Raw genomic sequence first — 20,364 nt, 5'->3', positions numbered from 1 at the left:
ATAGTTGCCAAATTGATTAATATACAGGTATTATTGTTATCATAACTTATCATATCCTCCTTCTGCTACTTCTATTGAACTGTCCCCTGATTTCTTTTGCCTAAAGGAGTCTACTAATGGTTCCATATGGGATATGTTTGAAACCTGTGTGGTTTTAGATACCACCTATAATTAACTTTTGCAGCAGTAGAGATCGAATCTAAAAGTCAATCCATTTTAGATTCTTTCTTATATGACATTTTCTCTTCCTACACAGCATGAAGTCCTTGATATCTAAGAAATGATGCTTATTAAAGGCCAGAGACTATAATCTTGAGAATTTGAGTGATCCTGTGATTTATTGTTATTCCACACTGACATATACTATGCAGACTTTCCCTGGGCAAAGAGAGTATTAACTGGCATGGCTGAATCAACCTGATTCATTTATACCTTGAAGTAAACTTAAACCAACTCCGTATGTTGCACAAAGCATCTTCATTTAAATTCTTTCTTTCTTTTTCTTTCTTTCTTTCTTTCTTTCTTTCTTTCTTTCTTTCTTTCTCTTTCTTTCTTTCTTTCCTTCTTTCCTCCTTTCTTTCTTTCTTTTAAAATAAAAGTCTTCTTCCTCTGTCAGGGTATCAGGAGTCAGTCTAGATAAAGGAGTTGATTTAGGTGACAGGCATCCTTCCTGTTATCCCTGAAGGAACATTGCATAAGCAGCCACTGACTCCTCACGCGAGTACTACATGGTCTCTTGACCTTGTGGCTAGATCATATTTGGACACACAAGCCATAAGCAACTAGAACTCATTTACTTTTAGAATAGAGCTCAGAGATCAATATGATGAAACATGGGTGTTTTATTTCTCATCATTTATATTTTAGAAATGCTTCTTGTGAAATCTTCAAAAATTGAATTTCAGAAAAGAAAATATACCCGGAAAAAAGCCATATTTGTAGGGAAAATATGTCTGCCATCTGCCTTTAAATTAATCACCAAGTGCTTTTGTCTAGGTAAATGTAGTAAAAACTTATGTGTTAGACAGCAGGACAGAAACAGAAAATATAACTGCCACCCTCTTTGAAAATTAATTAAGTGAAATATTATCCTTTATGATCTTTCAGAAGCCTGAAGTTCAGGGTCTTTTTTTTTTTTTTTAGCCTCCAAGACTTTAACTTAAGTTACATGGCTGCGGAACTGAGGCTGTTAACCACTGTGTAATGCTAGTACCCACTCTCCTCCATCCCTCTTGCCTGGTTTATAGTGGCTCATGATTTCTCATTCCATGATATACTTCTCAGGGAGACCACTCCCTTTCTTTCCTCTTTCCTGTACAATCTCTGCTCATCCTGTTCTTCCACACAGAGAAGTCTGCCATCTTTTCACTATCCATTGAAATGCTACACTGTCAGACTAATGCCAAGTTGTGCCCTGAAATTTCACTTAATATGTACGCAGAAACTTCTCTATCTTGCGTCTATCACAGACCATTGCATGTAGAATGATATTCAAATTGTGCATTTTGTTTGCTTTTCATCTTGAGTGTTTTGAACATATTTATTAATCACTTTGTTAAATACATAATGTCTAGTACAAATTTGGATATCGTAGGCTCTTAATAAATACTTGTTGCCTAGAAATAAATCATCATAGTTCATTGTAAAATAGGTACATTTTGCAATGATGAAGGAGTGGAACCATTATCAAGATAAAAAGTTACAAATGGTATAATAATGACCACAAAAACATAATTTTCTCTCTTGGCTATTGGTAACCTTTTATAATTCTTTTTTAACAAAGACTAATAAAAGATACTAATGTACACTTTTTGGGTATAATTTTCCCAAGGATGGATAAGTGTAGAAATACAAGTGGGAATGGTAGACAGAGAAATGAGAGTTTCTTGCTCCCTGTAGTGTTTAATATATATGTGTAAGAAAAACACAACAGAGCATAACTCCACTGGGAAGCAAGTTGACCATATAAGTATCTGCAAACTCTTCAGAGACTGAGCCTCTGTCACAGTGAACTTTGTAGCCCCAGGGCTGAAGATGGCTTCTCTATAACAAAGTACTTATTTTTGATTGAACTAAACTGATCTTGCCCATAGCGTTGAGGCAACAACTATTTCTCCTATCTGGCACATTAATTTGAGGGTTTTTTTAAAAAGTCTTTGTTTAAATTCCAGTCAGTGAACATACAGTGTAATATTAGTTTCCAGTGCACAATAAAGTGATTCAACAGTTCCACACATCACCCACTGCTCATCATCACAAGTACACTCCCAATCCCCACCATCTATTTCACTCATCCTCCACCTCCTCCCCTTTGGTAACCACCAGTTTGTTCTCCATAGTTAAGAGTCTGTTTCTTGGTTTACCTCTCTCTGTCTCTTTTTTCCCCTTTGCTTATGTGTTTTGTTTCTTAAATCCCACATATGAGTGAAATCATATGGTATTTTTCTTTCTCTGACTGACTTATTTCACTTAGCATTATATTTTAAAGCTGTAGTAATCAAAACATTATGGTACTGGCACAACAAAATTGACATATAGATCAACAGAATACAATAGAAAACCCATAATCGACCCATAATTTATGGTCACTTAATCTTCGACAAAGCAGGAAAGAATATGCATTGGGAAAAAGACAATCTCTTCAACAAATGGTGTTGGGAAAATTGGACAGCAACATGCAAGAGAATGAAACTGGATAACTTTCTTACACCATCCCCCCAGATGAATTCAAAATGTATTAGAGGCCTAAATATGAGAACTGAGACCATAAAAATCCTAAAAGATAACACAGGCAGTAATTTCTTTGACATTGGCCATATCAATATTTTTCTAGATGTATTGCTTGAGGCAAGGGAAAGAAAAAAAAATAAGCTATTGGGACTGCACCAAAATGAAAATCTTCTGCACAGAGAAGGAAACAATCAATAAAACAAAATTCAACCTATGGAATGGGAGAAGATATTTGCAAATGATATATCCAATAAAGGGTTAGTATCCAAAATATATAAAGAATATAGAACTCACTGCCCAAAACTCAATCCAATTAAAATATGGGCAGAAGGCATGGGCAGACATCTTTCTAAAGAAGACATACAAATGGCCAACAGACACATGAAAAGATGTTCAACATCACTCATTATCAGGGAAATGCAAATCAAATATGTGAAATGTCACCTCATACTTGTCCGAATGGCTAAAATAAAAAACACAAGAAACAACAGGTGATGGCAAGGATGTAGAGAAAGGGGAATGCACTGTTGGTGGGAATGCAAACTGGTACAGTCACTCTGGAAAACAGAATGGAGGATCCTCAAAATATTAAAAATAGGACTACCATATAATCCAGTAATTCTACTACTGGGTATTTACCTAAAGAATATGAAAATGATAACTTAAAAATATATATGCACCCCTATATTTATTGCAACATTATTTATAATAGCCAAATTATGGAAGCAAACTAAGTGTTCATTGATAGATAAATAGGTACAGAACTGATATCTATCTATATCTATATCCAGATATATAATGGAATATTACTCAGCCATAAAAAAGAATGAACTCTTGCCATTTGCAATGACATGGATAGATCCAGAGTATATAACACTAAGGGAAATAAGTCAATCAGACAAATATTGTTTTGCTCATATTCACTCAAACAACGTATTGTTTCACTCCCTGTGCAATTTAAGAAACAAAATAAACAAACAAAAGAGGGACAAAAAAACCCAAACCAAATATAGAGAAGAAACTGGTGGTCACCAGATGGGAGGTGGGGGGGATGGGTGAAATAGGTGAAGGGGATTAAGAGTACACTTATCATAATGAGCACAGAGTAATATATAGAACTGTTAAATCAATATATTGTACACCTGAAACTAATATATCACTGTATGTTTTTTTGTTGTTGTTGCATTGTTGAATTTGTTTATTTTTTTTATATGAAATTTACTGTCAAATTAGTTTCCATACAACACCCAATGCTCATCCCAAAAGATGCCCTCTTCAATGCCCATCACCTATCCTCCCCTCCCTCCCACACCCCCATCAACCCTCAGTTCTCAGTTTTTAAGAGTCTTTTATGCTTTGGCTCTCTCTCCCACTCTAACCTCTTTTTTTTTCTTTTTTTTTCCTTCCCCTCCCCCATGGGTTTCTGTTAAGTTTCTCAGGATCCACATAAGAGATATCACTGTATGTTAATTATACTGCAATTAAACACACACACACATACACACCCACAAAATATGTCTCTGTTAGAATATTAATCTTTATTTTTTAATGCATCGTTTTTCCCCTTTTTATTTTATTTTATTTATTTATTTATTTTTAATTTATATCCAAGTTAGTTAGCATATAGTGCAACAATGATTTCAGGAGTAGATTCCTTAATGCCCCTTACCCATTTAGCCCATCTCCCCCACCCACAACCCCTCCAGTAGCCCTCTGTTCTCCATATTTAAGAGTCTCTTGTGTTTTGTCCCCCTCCCTGTTTTTATATTATTTTTCCTTCCATTCCCTTATGTTCACCTGTTTTGTATCTTTAAGTCCTCATATGAGTGAAGTCATATGATACTTGTCTTTCTCTGACTAATTTTGCTTAGCATAATACCCTCCAGTTCCATCCATGTAGTTGCAAATGGCAAGATTTCATTCTTTTGGATTGCCGAGTAATACTCCATTGTAATACATATACCACATCTTCTTTATCCATTCATCCATCAATGGACATCTGGGCTCTTTCCATACTTTGGCTATTGTTGATAGTGCTGCTATAAATATTGGGGTGTGTGTGTCCCCTCAAAACAGCATACCTGTATCCCTTGGATAAATACCAACTGGTGCAATTGCTGGGTCATAGGGTAGTTTTATTTTTTAATTTTTTTGAAGAACCCCTATACTGTTTTCCAGAGTGGCTGCACCAGTTTGCATTGCCACCAGCAGTGCAAAAGAGCTCCTCTTTCTCTGCATCCTCGCCAACATCTGTTGTTGCCTGAGTTGTTAATATTAGACATTCTGACAGGTGTGAGGTGGTATCTCATTGTGGTTTTGATTTATATTTCCCTGATGATGAGAGATGTTGAGCCTTTTTTCATGTGTCGGTTGGCCATCTGGATGTCTTCTTTGGAGAAGGGTCTATTCATGTCTTTTGCCCATTTCTTCACTGGATTATTTGTTTTCTGCGTGTTGAGTTTGAAAAGCGCTTTACAGATTTTGGATATTAACCCTTTATCTGATATGTCATTGGATATGAACCCTTTATCTGATATGTCATTTGCAAATATCTTCTCCCATTCCAATGTTGCCTTTAAGTTTTGCTGATTGTTTCCTTCACTGTGCAGAGAAGCTTTTTATTTTGATGAGGTCCCAATAGTTCATTTTTGCTTTTGTTTCCCTTGCCTTTGGAGACGTGTTGAGTAAGAAGTTGCTGCGGCCAAGGTCAAAGAGATTTTTGCCTGCTTTTTCCTCAAGGATTTTGAAGGCTTCCTGTCTTACATTCAGGTCTTTCATCCGTTTTGAGTTTATTTTTATGTATGGTGTAAGAAAGTGGTCCACGTTCATTCTTCTGCATGTCGCTGTCCAGTTTTCCCAGCACCACGTGCTGAAAAGACTGTCTTTATTCCATTGGATATTCTTTCCTGCTTTGTCAAAGATTAGTTTGCCATACGTTTATGGGTCCATTTCTGGGTTCTCTATTCTGTTCCATTGATCTGAGTGTCTGTTTTTGTGCCAGTACCATAGTGTCTTGATGATGACAGCTTTGTAATACAGCTTGAAGTCTGGGGTTGTGATGCCTCCAGCTTTGGTTTTCTTTTTCCAAATTGCTTTGGCTATTCTGGGTCTTTTCTGGTTCCATGCAAATTTTAGGATTGTTTGTTCTAGCTCTGTGAAGAATGCTGGTGTTATTTTATAGGTATGGCATAGAATATGTAGATTGCCTTGGGTAGTATTGACATTTTAAAAATAGTTTTTCTTCCTATGCAAGAGCATGGGATATTTTTCCATTTTTTAGACTATTAACCTTTAGAGGGTAGGGTTAATCTTTTTGTGTCCAATTTGTGTCACAAGACACTTCATAAATGTTAGTTTTATAAATGGATAGAAGTATGCATGTGTTGGTAAATGAAACCAAACTCCATAATGGGCTGAGATATGTGATAAACACTCTGTGAGGAGAATCAGTGGTGTGCTGGAGTTTATGAGAGCTAATTGATTAGTAGTCAGTAGTTTTATGAGCTAGTTGATATCATATTGATATCTGGAAAATGTCCATGATTGAAGCAATGTACAAAATGGAAATCAGCAAATATTATAATCAGGGTGTTCATTTTTGTCTCTTCATTCACCAACCAAAAAGCAGTTGTAAACATTTACCATCACTCACATTCAGAACCCTCATCCTTAGTTCAGATATTTACATATGTTATATTTTGGAAGGAAAGAGACATTTATACATAAGCAAAGAAGGATCCAGTCACTCCACAGCTGTTGTAATACAGACCCACATCACACACCAGACAAAAACCTCACTGATGCCTTTCAGCCAAGCCCATGATGATGTGAGATTACTGATTCTAATACTTTGCGAACTGCATTAATTATACTAGATGCCTTCCAACAGACAACTGGTTTCCCACTGACTGAGAGGTTCAGATGCAGAGGGTCCTCCCTTCTTTTTCACATAGAGGAATAGACCAGAGGGAATAATTTGTTGGATTGGCTGTAGTTCAAGTTACATTTTCGTTATTTTTGTTAGTCTACGCTTTATTTTCTTCATTTTTCATGTTTGAAACTCAGCTTCTGAGTAAAGTCCTGATCTTATGCTCACAATAATGGGTTCAGAATGAATTTAGCCTTATGAAACAAAGGAGTTGGCTTAGGTTTAAGATTTATTAGAAGAAAATTGTAAGACGATATAAATGGAAGCCCTAAAATAAATAAAGATAAAATAGGGGCGCCTGGGTGGCTTAGTCAGTTAGTTAAGCATCTGACTTCGTCTCAGGTCATGATCTCACGGCTCAGGAATTCGAGCCTTGCTTGCATTGGGTTCTGTGCTGACAGCTCAGAGCCTGGAGCCTGCTTTAGATTCTGTGTCTCCCTCTCTCTCTGCCACTCCCCAGCTCCTGCTCTGTCTGTCTGTCTCTCTCTCTCTCTCAAAAATAAATAAACATTAAAAAATTTTTAATAAAGATAAAATAGTAGTTATATGGTGCAATATAAAATGAACTTAGCCCAATGTAATATGGTAAGGATGACAAGGTATCTAGCTTATTAACTGCTTTATTCAACAAGATTGGCACAGCTAGTAAATGTCAGGCCTCATGCTAAGTGCATGGGATTTATTGGTGTGCAAATCACTAATGTTCCATTTCTTCATGAGGCTACTGGTCTAGTGAGGGATCTGATAGTGAAACAATCAAAATATTCCAATAGAATAGTATACAATGACTGGCTCAAGCTTCCACTGAAAAATAGAGAATGTTAATTCTACCGTGCAACCTCCAAGGAATGTATCTTTCTTTTACATCAAGCTATCTCAATTGTAACATCATACATAAGTTTCTTTTGGCTGGGAGCAGCAGGAACCAATTCTGACTAGAATAAGCAAACCAGAGAGTTTGTTGGAAGACAATGAACATATCTGAGAAAATCAAACGGAAAAATCAGAATATAAGAAAGGAGGGAAGAAGGCAGCTCCAGGAATCCAGTAGCAGTGGACCATTAAAGATTTTGTCCAAATCCTTTCTGCCATTTAAAGCATTCAGCTGGGGGTGCTTCAGTGGTTCACTGGATTAAGAATCTGACTCTTTATTTCGGCTCAGGTCATGATCTCATGGTTTGTGGATTCAAGCCCTATGTCAGTCTCTGTGCTAATACCATGGAGTCTGCTTGGAATTCTCTCTCTCTCTTTCTCTCTGCCCCTCCTTGCTTGTGCACATGCACGTGCACACTCTCTCTCTGTCTCTCTCTTTCTCTCTCTCGTAAATAAACTCAAATAAATACATACATACATACATACATACATACATACATACATACAGCATTCAGTGCAATTCCTAGGCTTCTCTCCCCTCTTCTGATTAACCAGTTGTCTTGTGCCAGTCCCAGCCTATCAATAACCAATGTGTGGCTGGACCAGCCCTGTATTTCTTACTACGATTGCAAGATGCCCTTCAATAATAACTGTCAGGAAACTTCGGGGGGAAAAAGTTTATTACTTATAAGTCCTGGATAGCACATGGCATGCCTGGGGACACATGGTGAGGTTGTGGGGAAGGAGGGAGAGAGAGAGAGAGATTGGGTGGGGGGCGGCGGGGACGGAAAGAAGTCACAGGCCTGGGGTTATAGTTTTACTGGGATCAAGGATGGAGACCTAGGGGTTTCACTGGATCACTCCTTATTGGTGAAAAAAAAGTTAAGAGAGAATTTAAAGCATGGGAAAAGAAAAGAAAAAAACAAAAGCAAGAGGCCCACATGGTCAGTTATTGAAATCAACCAAGATCTCTACTAAAAGAAAGGAGGTTCAGTGGGGGTAGGGGGCCTGATGTATTACCTAGTTGTCTAGCTGGAGGTATCCCTACTTGAAGTGGATGCTTCCTCAATCAAAGCTTAGGTCAGGCACTTACATTACAAAAAAGAAAAATAAAACACAACTATCAGGGTTTACCCTACAATCTACTTTGTGATGCCATAGCTTCAGAGTTCATGATGAGGAGGCTAACTGCCTGGATAGTTAATATACTAAATGACACGGGTAGGGCTCTACCAGAAATTATCTGCAACATCTGTTGCAAACCAGAAATTGCACATCTAATCTAGATTAAAGTAGCAAATCCTGTAATAATTCTGTAGGCCTGAAATCCAGTCCATAGCTGTAAAAAGGTGTCAGTGATCTCAGGGACCTTGGGAAATCTGTTCAAGAATTTGGGTAATATTATGAAATATTTTAACACCTTGGGACTCCCAGCATAAGCAGGTTTGAACCTCTCCTGAGTTGGTAGATTGCTCATCTAAGGAGCAACTAAGGGAACCAATCTCTTAGTCCTGAGAATAGGCTAGTTCAGTTCAAGAATTGTGTCTGATTTCAGGAGGTGACAATGCAAGTGACTTTCCCAAATTAGGCGTATGTGGTGCAAGGACTTGTATCAGATATTTAATAAGAGGCATCATGTATTAACAAGAATTTCTATGGAGGGGTGTCTAGATGGCTCAGTAGGTTGAGTATCTGATTTCAGCTCAGGCCATGATCTTATGGTTGGTGAGTTTGAGCCCCACATAAGGCTCACAGCTGTCAGCACAGAACCTACTTTGGATCATCTGTCTCCTTCTCTCTCTCTCTCTCTCTCTCTCTCTCTCTCTCTCTGTCCCTCCCCCGCTGGTTCTCTTTCTGTCTCTATCAAAATAGGTAAATAAACTTTAAAAAAAGAAAAGAGTTTCTGTGGAAACAAACAAAAAACAAAGGTTGGTGATTGGAGCACATTGTAATCCCAGTTTCTACGTTCTGAAGGCAGCCTGTTTATAAGATTTCTAGATGTGACAAAGTGACCTAGGTCAAAGTGGCACATTTTAGAGCAGCCTGACCTTGGCCACTGAGGAAGTTTTGGTGTGATGGTGGGGTGGTCTGGAGCCAACAGCCAGGAAAGAATTCTTACAGATGTCTTTGGTGCAAAAGGTGATTTTGCTAAAGTATGGGGACAAGACCCGTGGGCAGAAGAGCTGCACTGAGGTTATGAAGAGTGACTGGTTTTATACTATGAAGTTGGGGAGGTAAAGTCAAATGGGAGGCCTCCAGAGGGAATTTGATATGCCAAAGAGGACTCCTAAGATACCTGAGGCCTTGTTGTTGTCAAGCTAAGGTTGTTTTTCACCTCTAGCAAAGCATTAACATTAGGACGGCGGGAGGTTTCTGGAGAAATGTTATACTCTGTATTTGCCTCAAGTATTTGTCAATGGGCTGCAGGTTATAAGGAAATTTAATTTTACCTGCCATTCCCTTCTTGCCTTTGTTCCCCATATCATTATGGAGAGATGATGTTGGGGCTCTAGGAAACTGAGTCTATGTGTTTCTGGAGCTTAGGCTATTGATAAGATTGCCTTTTTCTTGTAATTTATTAAGATATTTGTAAACTGATGGAGACCCATGTCCTGTATAACTGTGATCTGTATCAGTTGCTCATGTGTTTTCTTTCCTTTCCTTTGTCCTTGGGCAGCCTGAAGTGCCTGAGAAATATCAGACATAACTCACCAGGGGAGGGGGAGGTGTGCTCTAGCTTGCATTTTGTACTCAGCCCGCCCCCTCCCCCATCATACATAACATACATCTTCAGACATACATAAACAGACAGACACAGAGACTCTATAACTTCCAGATTTTAGCCAGGAATCAGGTACAACAATATATAAGTCACTAGTTTATAAATAACAGTTGAATTCAAATTTTGTCTCTGGCAGATGGAACTCGTTAAGCTTACCTACTCCAATGGCTAAAGCTTTTTAAAATATAACTTCCAGATTTTAGCCAGGAATCAGGTACAACAATATATAAGTCACTAGTTTATAAATAACAGTTGAATTCAAATTTTGTCTCTGGCAGATGGAACTCGTTAAGCTTACCTACTCCAATGGCTAAAGCTTTTTAAAATATAACTGAGGGGCAGACTTTCGTATCTGTCACTGACAAGTAACCTTACAGAGTCTGTGGACTAGATTTTGGGCAAGAGCTTTTACAGCACTTTGTATTTTAAGAGTCCTCTTCCCACCCTCCCCACCCCCCTTTTCTCTTTAGTCTCAGGTGATTGAGGGCAGTGTTTAGTTTCTTGCTGGTGTGTTTACATTTTGAAGACATGGTAAGATTTACATATTCAAAAGTCAGAAAAAGAATGTGAGTTTTCGCCAAGAGCTTTAGTGCCTCTGGGTTCCTTTAGACAGTTCCCATAAAATGTAGTTGTGCTGCCCTGTAATTAGGAAAAACACTCTGTAAAACTAATTTTTTGGACTCAGGGTCAAATGGGGCCTCTTCAGGGTTGGAAATGAAGAAGGTGTCATTCGGGTCACTGTGGTCATGGAAGTGATAAACCCACTGGACTGTGCCAATTTTGTGCAGCAAGAAATGGGTCTCATCCTAATGTTTTCCATGCACTGTGAACCTAGCAGTGACCGTGATGGAGGAATGGACACAGTGCCAGGCATTAAATATCCAAGTGAGGAAAGGGAAGGCCCTGGTACAAATATTGTCCTAGGTGCTTTTGCCTTTCCATTTCCCTTGTCTTCCCCACTGGAGATCCTCAATAACCCTGTCGGCTTTTCCTTGGTGACTGAGACACTTCTTAAGGCATGTTTCTTAGCTCTGCCCCTTTCAGAAGAAAGTGGAAGCAACTGAGGAGCTCTGGTATCTTGGAGGCAACAAACATCTTGCCTGGGAGGATCTATAAGAAAGTTACGGATTTGAGGTGCCTGGGTGCTCAGTCTGTTATGCGTCCGACTTCGGCTCAAGTCATGATCTTGCGGTTCATGAATTCCAGCCCCGTATTAGGCTCTGTGCTGACAGCTCAGAGCCTGGAGCCTGCTCCGAATTTTGTGTCTCCCTTTCTCTGCCCCTCCCTTGCTCATGCTCTGTCTCTCTTTCTCTCAAAAATAAACAAATATTAAAAAAATTTTTTTTAAAAAGAAAATTATGGATTTGAAGGTCTGTAGAGATACTGGCCAGTTGACATTTTGGCAGCCATGTGCAACAGTTCAGAGCCTTTTCCAAACCAACCAAGTGAAACCCTACAAGGCATGAGCCCAAGGCATGAGGTAAAAAACATGAGCCCACTTTGGGTGAGCCTTGCTTCTCTCTCTCTCTCTCTTTCTCTCTACCCCTGCTGGGATTCTCACTCTCTCTCTCTCTCTGCCCTTCCCATTGCACAGAGCTAGTAAGGAACAAACCTAGAGATACCTGATTTTAAAAGTCATGTTCTTTCTACCATGTACCTTTCTTATAAGATTTGTGTCTTAGTTTTCATTTCAGTTTCTTTTTTATTGTATTATTATTTTTTTAAGTAGGCTCTACACACAATGTGGGCCTTAAACTCTTGACCCCGAGATCAAGAGCCACTTGCTCAACTGACTGAGCTTCCAGGTCCCTCATTCTTGGTTTCTTTTCAAAACTGAAAACTCACTTAAAATTAATCCTCAGAGTTTGTAAATTACCAACTAACTAGGAATTTCCTACATGAGGTAAATGAAAATTAAGAAAGCAGTGTTTATAAGAGCTGCATTCTAATATCATCAGTGGCATAATTTATTAAAAATGGGGAGAAAACTTGAACCTATCAGTTTTTTAAGATGTTGAAGAAAGAAATATATGGCAGAACATATTCCTATAATATTTCCATCCTCTAAGAATGTACTAACAACACTTCTCTTAGAATTTAATTCAGTGTGTCAGACAGATTTCAATACTCTGTCTCCACTAGAACTAATAAAATAAATTAACTTGAAATACCTTTTGTGAGAAGAGAGCAGAGACAAGTCAGAAATCATCTTTCAATGAGAACACACACTTTATAGGGCCAAGAAATCTCTGGACACTTTAACGTGACTGAATAAGGAATAGAAGGCACTAACTATAGTGTGGGGTAGAGCGTATCACACATTTTTGCAATGCTGTAGCTATTTCCATGCCTAAGAATGTGATGTCTCAGAGCCATCGCACAGCCAGGAACCCCTCATGTACAGTCTAATTGGCAGGACAAGGGTGCACTGCATCCCAGTGACCGCCCGCTATGTTAGGTGAAAACTCCATAGCAGGAGGGTAATGAAAATGCAATCCCCACTCACAGACAACCTGTTGACTACCCTGTCTCCCAGAGCTCATACTTACCTATGAGTGGGTTCATCTCTGAAAAAGCCTGAGACCACATCTGTGTAATGACCAGAATGCTCTGTGTCAATGTGCAACTTTCTGTCAAATGTATAGCTATTTGCCTGTATAACATCAAGTGAATAGGCATTCATTAATTTTCCCATTCGTTTATCACAAAGTTTTCTTTTCTCATTTGGATGCTTAATATCCTTTAAATATGATCCAGAACTCATTTAGAAATTAAAAATTCTCCTTTCTTATACAGCTCCAATAACCAGCATGATATCACCACCACCTGGCTATAAATAACAGAGTGTCAATGATCCTGCGGCCTCCCTCACACAGGGCGGATGACAAACTCCTACCTCTTTTCTCCAGAGGAAGCTCATGTTTTGTTATTTCCAGTTTATGGTTTATAAAAGATCTAATCCACAATGTTCTTCTATTTTTACATCTGCAAAAACTGAGTCTGGGAGACATAGGAGCTATTTAGGATATTTTAGTTCTGCTGGCCATGTTGACTCAAGGGCATTTGAGAGGCCCAGTCTCCAGCAAAAAAGCTAGGCTCACTGCTTGTTTCTGACACTGCTGCCTGCATAAGCCAGGTGGCTCACTAGTGTGGCTTCTGTCAGCTCAACCACTATAAAAGTCATCTTGAGGGGTGCCTGGGTAGCTCAGTCAGTTAAGCGTCCGGCTTCCACTCAGGTCATGATCTTCTGGTTTGTGAGTTCGGGGCTACGTGGGGCTCTGTGCTGACAGCTCAGAGCCTGGAGCCTGCTTCGGATTCTGTGTCTCCCTCTCTCTCTGCCCCTCCCCTGTCACACTCTGTCTCTCTCTCTCTCAAATATAAATAAACATTTAAAAAAAAATTTTAAAGTCATCTTGAGTTATGTCGCCATCAATCTCAGAGACCTTCATCCATGGTACAGGCTAGTAATTTTCACTGGCAACTCACCAGATAATCTGTGTTATTGGTATCAACTCATATTACCATTATCAATATTAGAATCACAGACTTCTAGAGCTAGAAAGATGCTTCTGGATCATTGGTTCTTCTCCCTAATTTTAGATAGAAGAAAAAAGAGGTCTGATCAGGTGTTGGTGGAGACCCAAAGCTCTCCCATGAACCAAGGTGAGGTTGCAGGATTTCATACAGAGTAAGATCATGAAATTCTTGGGTACATGACATGAAGTGCTAGGCAAGGAATGATAGAGACAGGTGGTCTGCACCATAAAAATGCATGAAAACTAAGAATTGTCATAGGCCAAAAGGTAGCTCACAGTGAGTTGCTGAGCAAGAGGGGTGTCATCTTTGAGGGCAGGCTTTTCCTGGCAGGACCTGGCTAGGTGATTTCACCTGGTAAACCAAGACTTTCAGGCCTTCTTTCTGACATTTTTGATTTGATACATTCCTAAGTTTGATCTCAGAACTTTCTTCTAGACCCCAGGGAACTTCTATTCAAAAACAAGAAGAGTATAAGTATATACTTTGATAGTCTGTAAATAGGGGCTTAATTAGAAGTGTGGTCCACCTTTCTAGTATTGTCCATTTTTTAATTAATTGAAGCAGTTACACACATAACTTGAAATATTAGTTATTAAAATAATTGAAATTAGAATGGAATCAGATTTATAAGGCCTGAAGAAAGTAGGAAAATACATATTACAAATACATTAGATCACGATTGAGGAAATAAAGCCAACATATTTTTTGAAGGTAACTGATCTATATCAGTAAACAATTTGATTTTCTGCTAATTTGGTTCAAATGTCTATTGTTCTATGAATGTATCTATGTAATCTATTATAAAGTTCTATGAGGGGCACCTGGGTGACTCAGTTGGTTAAGCCTCCAACTTCAGCTCAGGTCATGATCTCGCAGTTTGTGAGATCAAGCCCCATGTCGGGCTCTGTTCTCTGTGCTGACAGCTCAGAGCCTAAAGCCCCCTTCAGATTCTATGTCTCCCTCTCTTTCTGTTCCTCCCCCACTCACGCTATCTCTCCCTCTCTCAAAAATAAAGATTAAAAAAAATTTCTATGAATTATTGGAATAGAATAGCATAGTATTTTCTTATATGTTCTTTTCTAACTTTTTATTTTAAAATATTTCCAAATTTGTACAAAAGTTGCAGGAAAAATGTAAATAACTTACATTACCACAGTATAGTTAACAAATTCAGTAAATTTAGCTCTGATACAATAGTTTTATCAAATCCACAGTCTGTATTACAATTTTGATAATTTTCCCATAAAATTCATGGTATTTTTTCCCTTTAGTACAAGACCAGTCTATCTAGGATCATATATTGTAGGAAGTTGTCATGTTTCTGTGTTCTATCATCTGGAATAGTTCTCTGCTTATGACATTGGTATTTTGAAGAACACAGGCAGGTTATTTCATAGAATATTCCAGAATTTTTAATTGTTTGATATTTTCTGATAGTCAGATTCAGGTAATGGCTTCCTGACCAGAATGCTACAGAAGTGATATTATGTCCTTTTCAGAGTTTCGTACCTGGAGGCACATGAAGCCTGCCTACCCCTCCTTGCTCCTTGGTGACTTCTGATCCCTGGTCAGTGTGTTGTATGGTTTCCCCACTATGTAGTTATTAGTCTCCCCCTGGAAACTAATAAACAATCTGTGGAGGGACACTCTGAAATCAAATCATCCCCTACCCCTGGCTTCATATCTGTGCATTGATTATTTTTGTCCAAGCCAGTATATACTACAATGGAAGCAAAATGATGATTTTACAACTCCTGCATTCCGTTCAAGTTTATTAGTTCTTATTTGGCTCTAAGGAAGAGCCCTTTACTCTCCTCAACTTCTCTCTCCATGTGGACCCATAGATTTCCATTTCATTTGATGATATTACTGTCTTTATTTACTTAGATAATTAGAATAGCTCAGGTTGCCAAAGAGGCAGCTTAATTTGTGGCACAGCAGTGGGTTCCAGGCACATCTTGTTCCTTCCTTGCTGCAACCCTGGAATCCGTCATCTCATCTAATTAGCTTAATGGAGCCATTTTAAAGAGTTTACATTTTAACATTTAACACAAAATGCAAAGACTTATTCTGGCATTCTGGATATAGTCCTTGTTATTGCTTGCTGTGCTAATGAGAAAAAATATTAAAGCGTTCTCTTTTTAACAAATGTGCAGCTCTTTAAAAAAAAGTTAATCATACTTCTATGGATTAAAAATAATCAACATGAGGAAATTTGTAATAGAACTTGTAAATTAGAGAATACTATGCTGGATGAGAGCATTTCCCTTGGTCTCTAGGGCATGTTCATAAGGAATGATGTGCTAACTATACAATTAAGTATTGCTGAACTGATGGGAACAACAATAAAATCTGTACTTACCTGCCCAATATGTACTGCTCAGTACACCTATCACTTCTGGGGACAGCTCTTTGCATTCTGCCACAACCTGTCAGCAATACAAGTTTGCTTTCATCACTGATTCTTAAGCAATCTGAAGTACTGCATTTTATCTTTCTTAATTAAACCTTTTAATCCTATGATCCAATAATGAATTTCTGTTTCTCCAAATAAAACACTATATATTCATCAATCAAGACTATCTTGTTAAGTTATATTACAATACAAAGATGGGACAAGTTTAGGAATAGATTAAATGGATCTCGATTCTGAGACAGGCTATTACCCAATGAAATGAAATTGCCGTCAGACCAATTTTATTTCTTTAGTGCATTTGCAAGTTATAGAAATCACTGTAGTACTTTAAGTACTTTAAGTAATGCAAATAGCCTGAGAGGCACATCTGAATAAAATCCTATGGTGAAAAAGGAGCAATTTTGAAATGAGTGTTGAGTTTTTCTCTGAGTAGTATTTTTCTTTCTAGAAGAACTTTTGTCTTTCTGGACCTGTTTCAGAGAAAGCAAAGGCCAAGAATTCTCTTATTTCCTTTGTAGTATTTTAACCAGTATTTCTAAGGAAGCAAGTATGACATGGTATGGTATGGTGTGATATGGTAAATATTGTATACTCTTCAAAGCCTTTTCCAAGCTTTTGATGTGGCATCAGCATCTCTGGAGCTAGTTTAGGAGACCCAGGGCCTCTACCTCACCGGTTGAGTTATAAGGTGAGTGAGGGTTGACTGACTGTATATATAGTGGTTTTCAGGGTTACCTTCCAGATTATTCCAACATGTGAGAACTTGTTTTGTGATAGAGCATGTCTCAGCATGCTATTGGGCAGAGAGCACAGGATTAGGAACCAAATGGATCTCTATTTGAGTTTTGATCACTCCAAAGCTGTGTGAATTTAGGACACTTAAACTCACAAATTTCACTCTTCTAGAGTATTAAGTGGGGGCTGAGAGTAACCACCTCATAAGATTATTTTGAGGTTTAACTGAGATAAAATAATAAAAGTGCTTTGAATATTTTGAAGTGTTACATATGCTGCTTCTTTTTACTATAATAATAATTGTTATTAATGTTAACATTATAGGTGTGTCTTCATCTTTTCTGGATGGTCAATAAATAACTTGGAATCAACGCACTTGGACAAATACTGAACAAATGAAAACCGCAATAAAACACCTCGACTAAGAACCTCATTACATCAAGCACTATCAACATACTTTTATAAATATCCATTTATTGTTAACGATCCTATAAATTATAAGTTATTCCCATTTTGCAAATGAGAAAAATTGGGAGTGGACATATTCAATAATGTGCCCAAAGTCTTTAAGTGACAAAGCTAGGATTTGAAGTTACATCTGCTGGACTATGTCTTCATCAAATGTTGTGTTCAATATTAACTTTGTTATGTGTCTTGCTAACTTACGTTGACAACAGGAAGAAAGCTGAGATGTTATAAGAGGAAAGAATTTTCCGTGGGCTATAATAAACTCTGAGTGGGGTTGGGAGTGCTCATCAGGTGAACATGATTGTGAACAACTGAGAATATCATCAAAGATGATCACCATGAAAGAAGAAGGGCAAAGGAGAGGCTGAAAGAGAGTTTGCTTTTTGCTTTATCAGATGGAGGACTGTGCCCTAGAAAGAATTGTGGGAGGAAGCTCTGGAAAGTATTTTTTCTTTTAAAGATCAGTGAGGTAGTGCAGCTTTTCTTTTTTCATCTTGTAAATTAAAACAAACAAAAAAAAAGCACCAACAAACAATATACCCTAGAACCAAACAGGTACAACTTATTCTGAAAACAAAAGAATTGGATTACCTGAAATCTAGGATATTATGATGCTTATTAAGGGAATGAAACACAGGGGTGCCTGGCTAGTTCAGTTGTTTAAGTGTTCAACTCTCGATTTTGGCTCAGGTCATGATCTCACAGTTCAAGCCCCATGTCGGGTTCTGCACCAACAGCACTGAGCCTGCTTGAAATTCTCTGTCTCCCTCTCTCTCTGCCTCTCCCCTGTTTGCTCTCTCTCTCTCTCTCTCTCTCTCTCTCTCTCTCTCTTTCTCTCATAAATAAAACTAAAAATATATAAGTAAATAAATATGTGAAAAACAAAATGAGATTAATACGTTAATTTAGAATTTTATTACTGTTGCATACTATGATGACTTAAAGACACTTATCAGGGTCAGACAAGGAATAGAGCAACACACATGGTTATGGTGGGATTTGCCTTACTTGCTTTTGTTCATTTTTTTCCCTTACGTGTAAAATTTTAATTTATTGACTATATGTGTTGGATTTTGCTTCATGGCCAATTGCACCCAAACTTAGTGTCTTAAAGCAACAAATGCTTATTTGGCTCCTGAAATTTTGTTTGGCTTTCACTGGTTGGAGGTGAGGCCTTCCTTACTCAGGTGTCTGCAGGGAACCCAGGTTGGCCTCAGCTGGCATGGCTTACCTCTTGTCTGTGCCATCTGTCATGTTTGACCTGACCAGCCACATGAGCTTGTTCACCGGGGCAAGCTACAATCCACAAGTGCCTGTCAAGATTCTTCTCCTCATGTCTCCTTCACTAAAGCTCAAATCAAAGGTGAAAAAATAGATTACACCCTTTGATAGGAGGATCTGTAAAGCCAAATTGCAATGACATGGGTTTAGGGAGAGAAAGAATTTGTAGCCAGTTTTAGAATCCATCCCATTGATCTACACTTAAATATAAATAATATAAAATTAGAAATAAATGATTAATTATAAATACTTATTCTTTGGCATAAATATAGATAATAGTCTCCCCACAGTTCGAAGTTTTCTTGAACCGAAGCCTACATAGGCCTGTATCTTGTAGTCTATTATAGCGCTTAACTAAAGAAACACTCTGCATCATGGTAAAGTGAAGGTGTTGGACATCTGTTATTTTTTGCAGATGTCCCCTCGTCAATTTTTCTGATGTCTGTTAATGGCAGCTTGCTCTTCTTTTTGGAAATTGTTCCTTCCTCATTCCAAATTCAAAGGGGTAGACAGGCAAGCAATACATGTTTTTCAAACTGTACCAATTACCATCTCTTAAAATCTAAATCTGAATTTAAATCACACAAGCACAAAAAGCAGTATCTTTTGCCCAAACATGACCTTGTAAATGCTTTTAGTAGTTTTCCAAATTGTTCTGTTAGACTGGAATTTAAAAGCAAAATAAATAATCTCCATATTCAAAAACTACTCATGCAAATATCATCTCTTTTAGAAATGTTTGATTAGAATTATTTTTACATGATATGGTAAGAAGATGAGTGGAAATTAGAAAGTTTGGTGTTTTAGTTTTTCACTGTGATCTAGTGAGAAGAAAAAGGCCAATGAACATCTGTTGATGTTTTTGTTACATTTAACTCAACTTTGGATGAGGTTCTTAAATCCCTCCTAATCTGATCTTTTTCCTCTCAATTGTCTCTACCTGCCTAGAGCTGCATATTGAATTTAATAGCTCAGGAAGAGGAGTCCTGCATCCCACCTGTTAGAAGGCCAATTGTATTATTCCTTTGCCTCCCACTTAGGCAAACAACATTCTCTTATACAGTTGGTCAGCAACTCACTGCCAGTAGGATTTCTCTCTGTTACTTTGGCTGCTTGACCTCCTGGGCTCTGACCTGGCCTGTTACAAAATCCCTGCCTGACTCCACTGAGCCCTGAATCTGATAACTCTGCTTTCAACATCTCTAGTCACCTCTTGTGGACTCCACCATGAGCTTTTCTTTAAGTACCTCATTACCACTGGGGCGCTTGGGTGGCTTAGTCGGTTGAAGGACCGACTTCGGCTCAGGTCATGATCTCACGGTTGGTGGGTTCAAGCCCTGCGTCAGGCTCTGTGCTGACAGCTCAGAGCTTGGAGCCTGCTTCAGATTCTGTGTCCCACCTCCCCCGCTTGCAGTCTGTCTCTCTTTCAAAAATAAATAAACATTAAAAAATAATAAGTACCTCATTACCACTTTTGTAAGGGCAAGGGGAAGTCCTCTCACCTATATCCTTTAGGGATAAAGGATAAAATAAAGACACAAATAAAGACACAAAATAAAATTGTGTCTTGGATACAGTCCTGGCATTTAAACTCTCAGGAAGTACTTCTCCCAT

Source organism: Acinonyx jubatus, chromosome B2 (assembly GCF_027475565.1).
Source record: "Acinonyx jubatus isolate Ajub_Pintada_27869175 chromosome B2, VMU_Ajub_asm_v1.0, whole genome shotgun sequence".
NCBI lineage: Eukaryota > Metazoa > Chordata > Mammalia > Carnivora > Felidae > Acinonyx > Acinonyx jubatus.
This window is presented reverse-complemented; position numbering follows the sequence as displayed.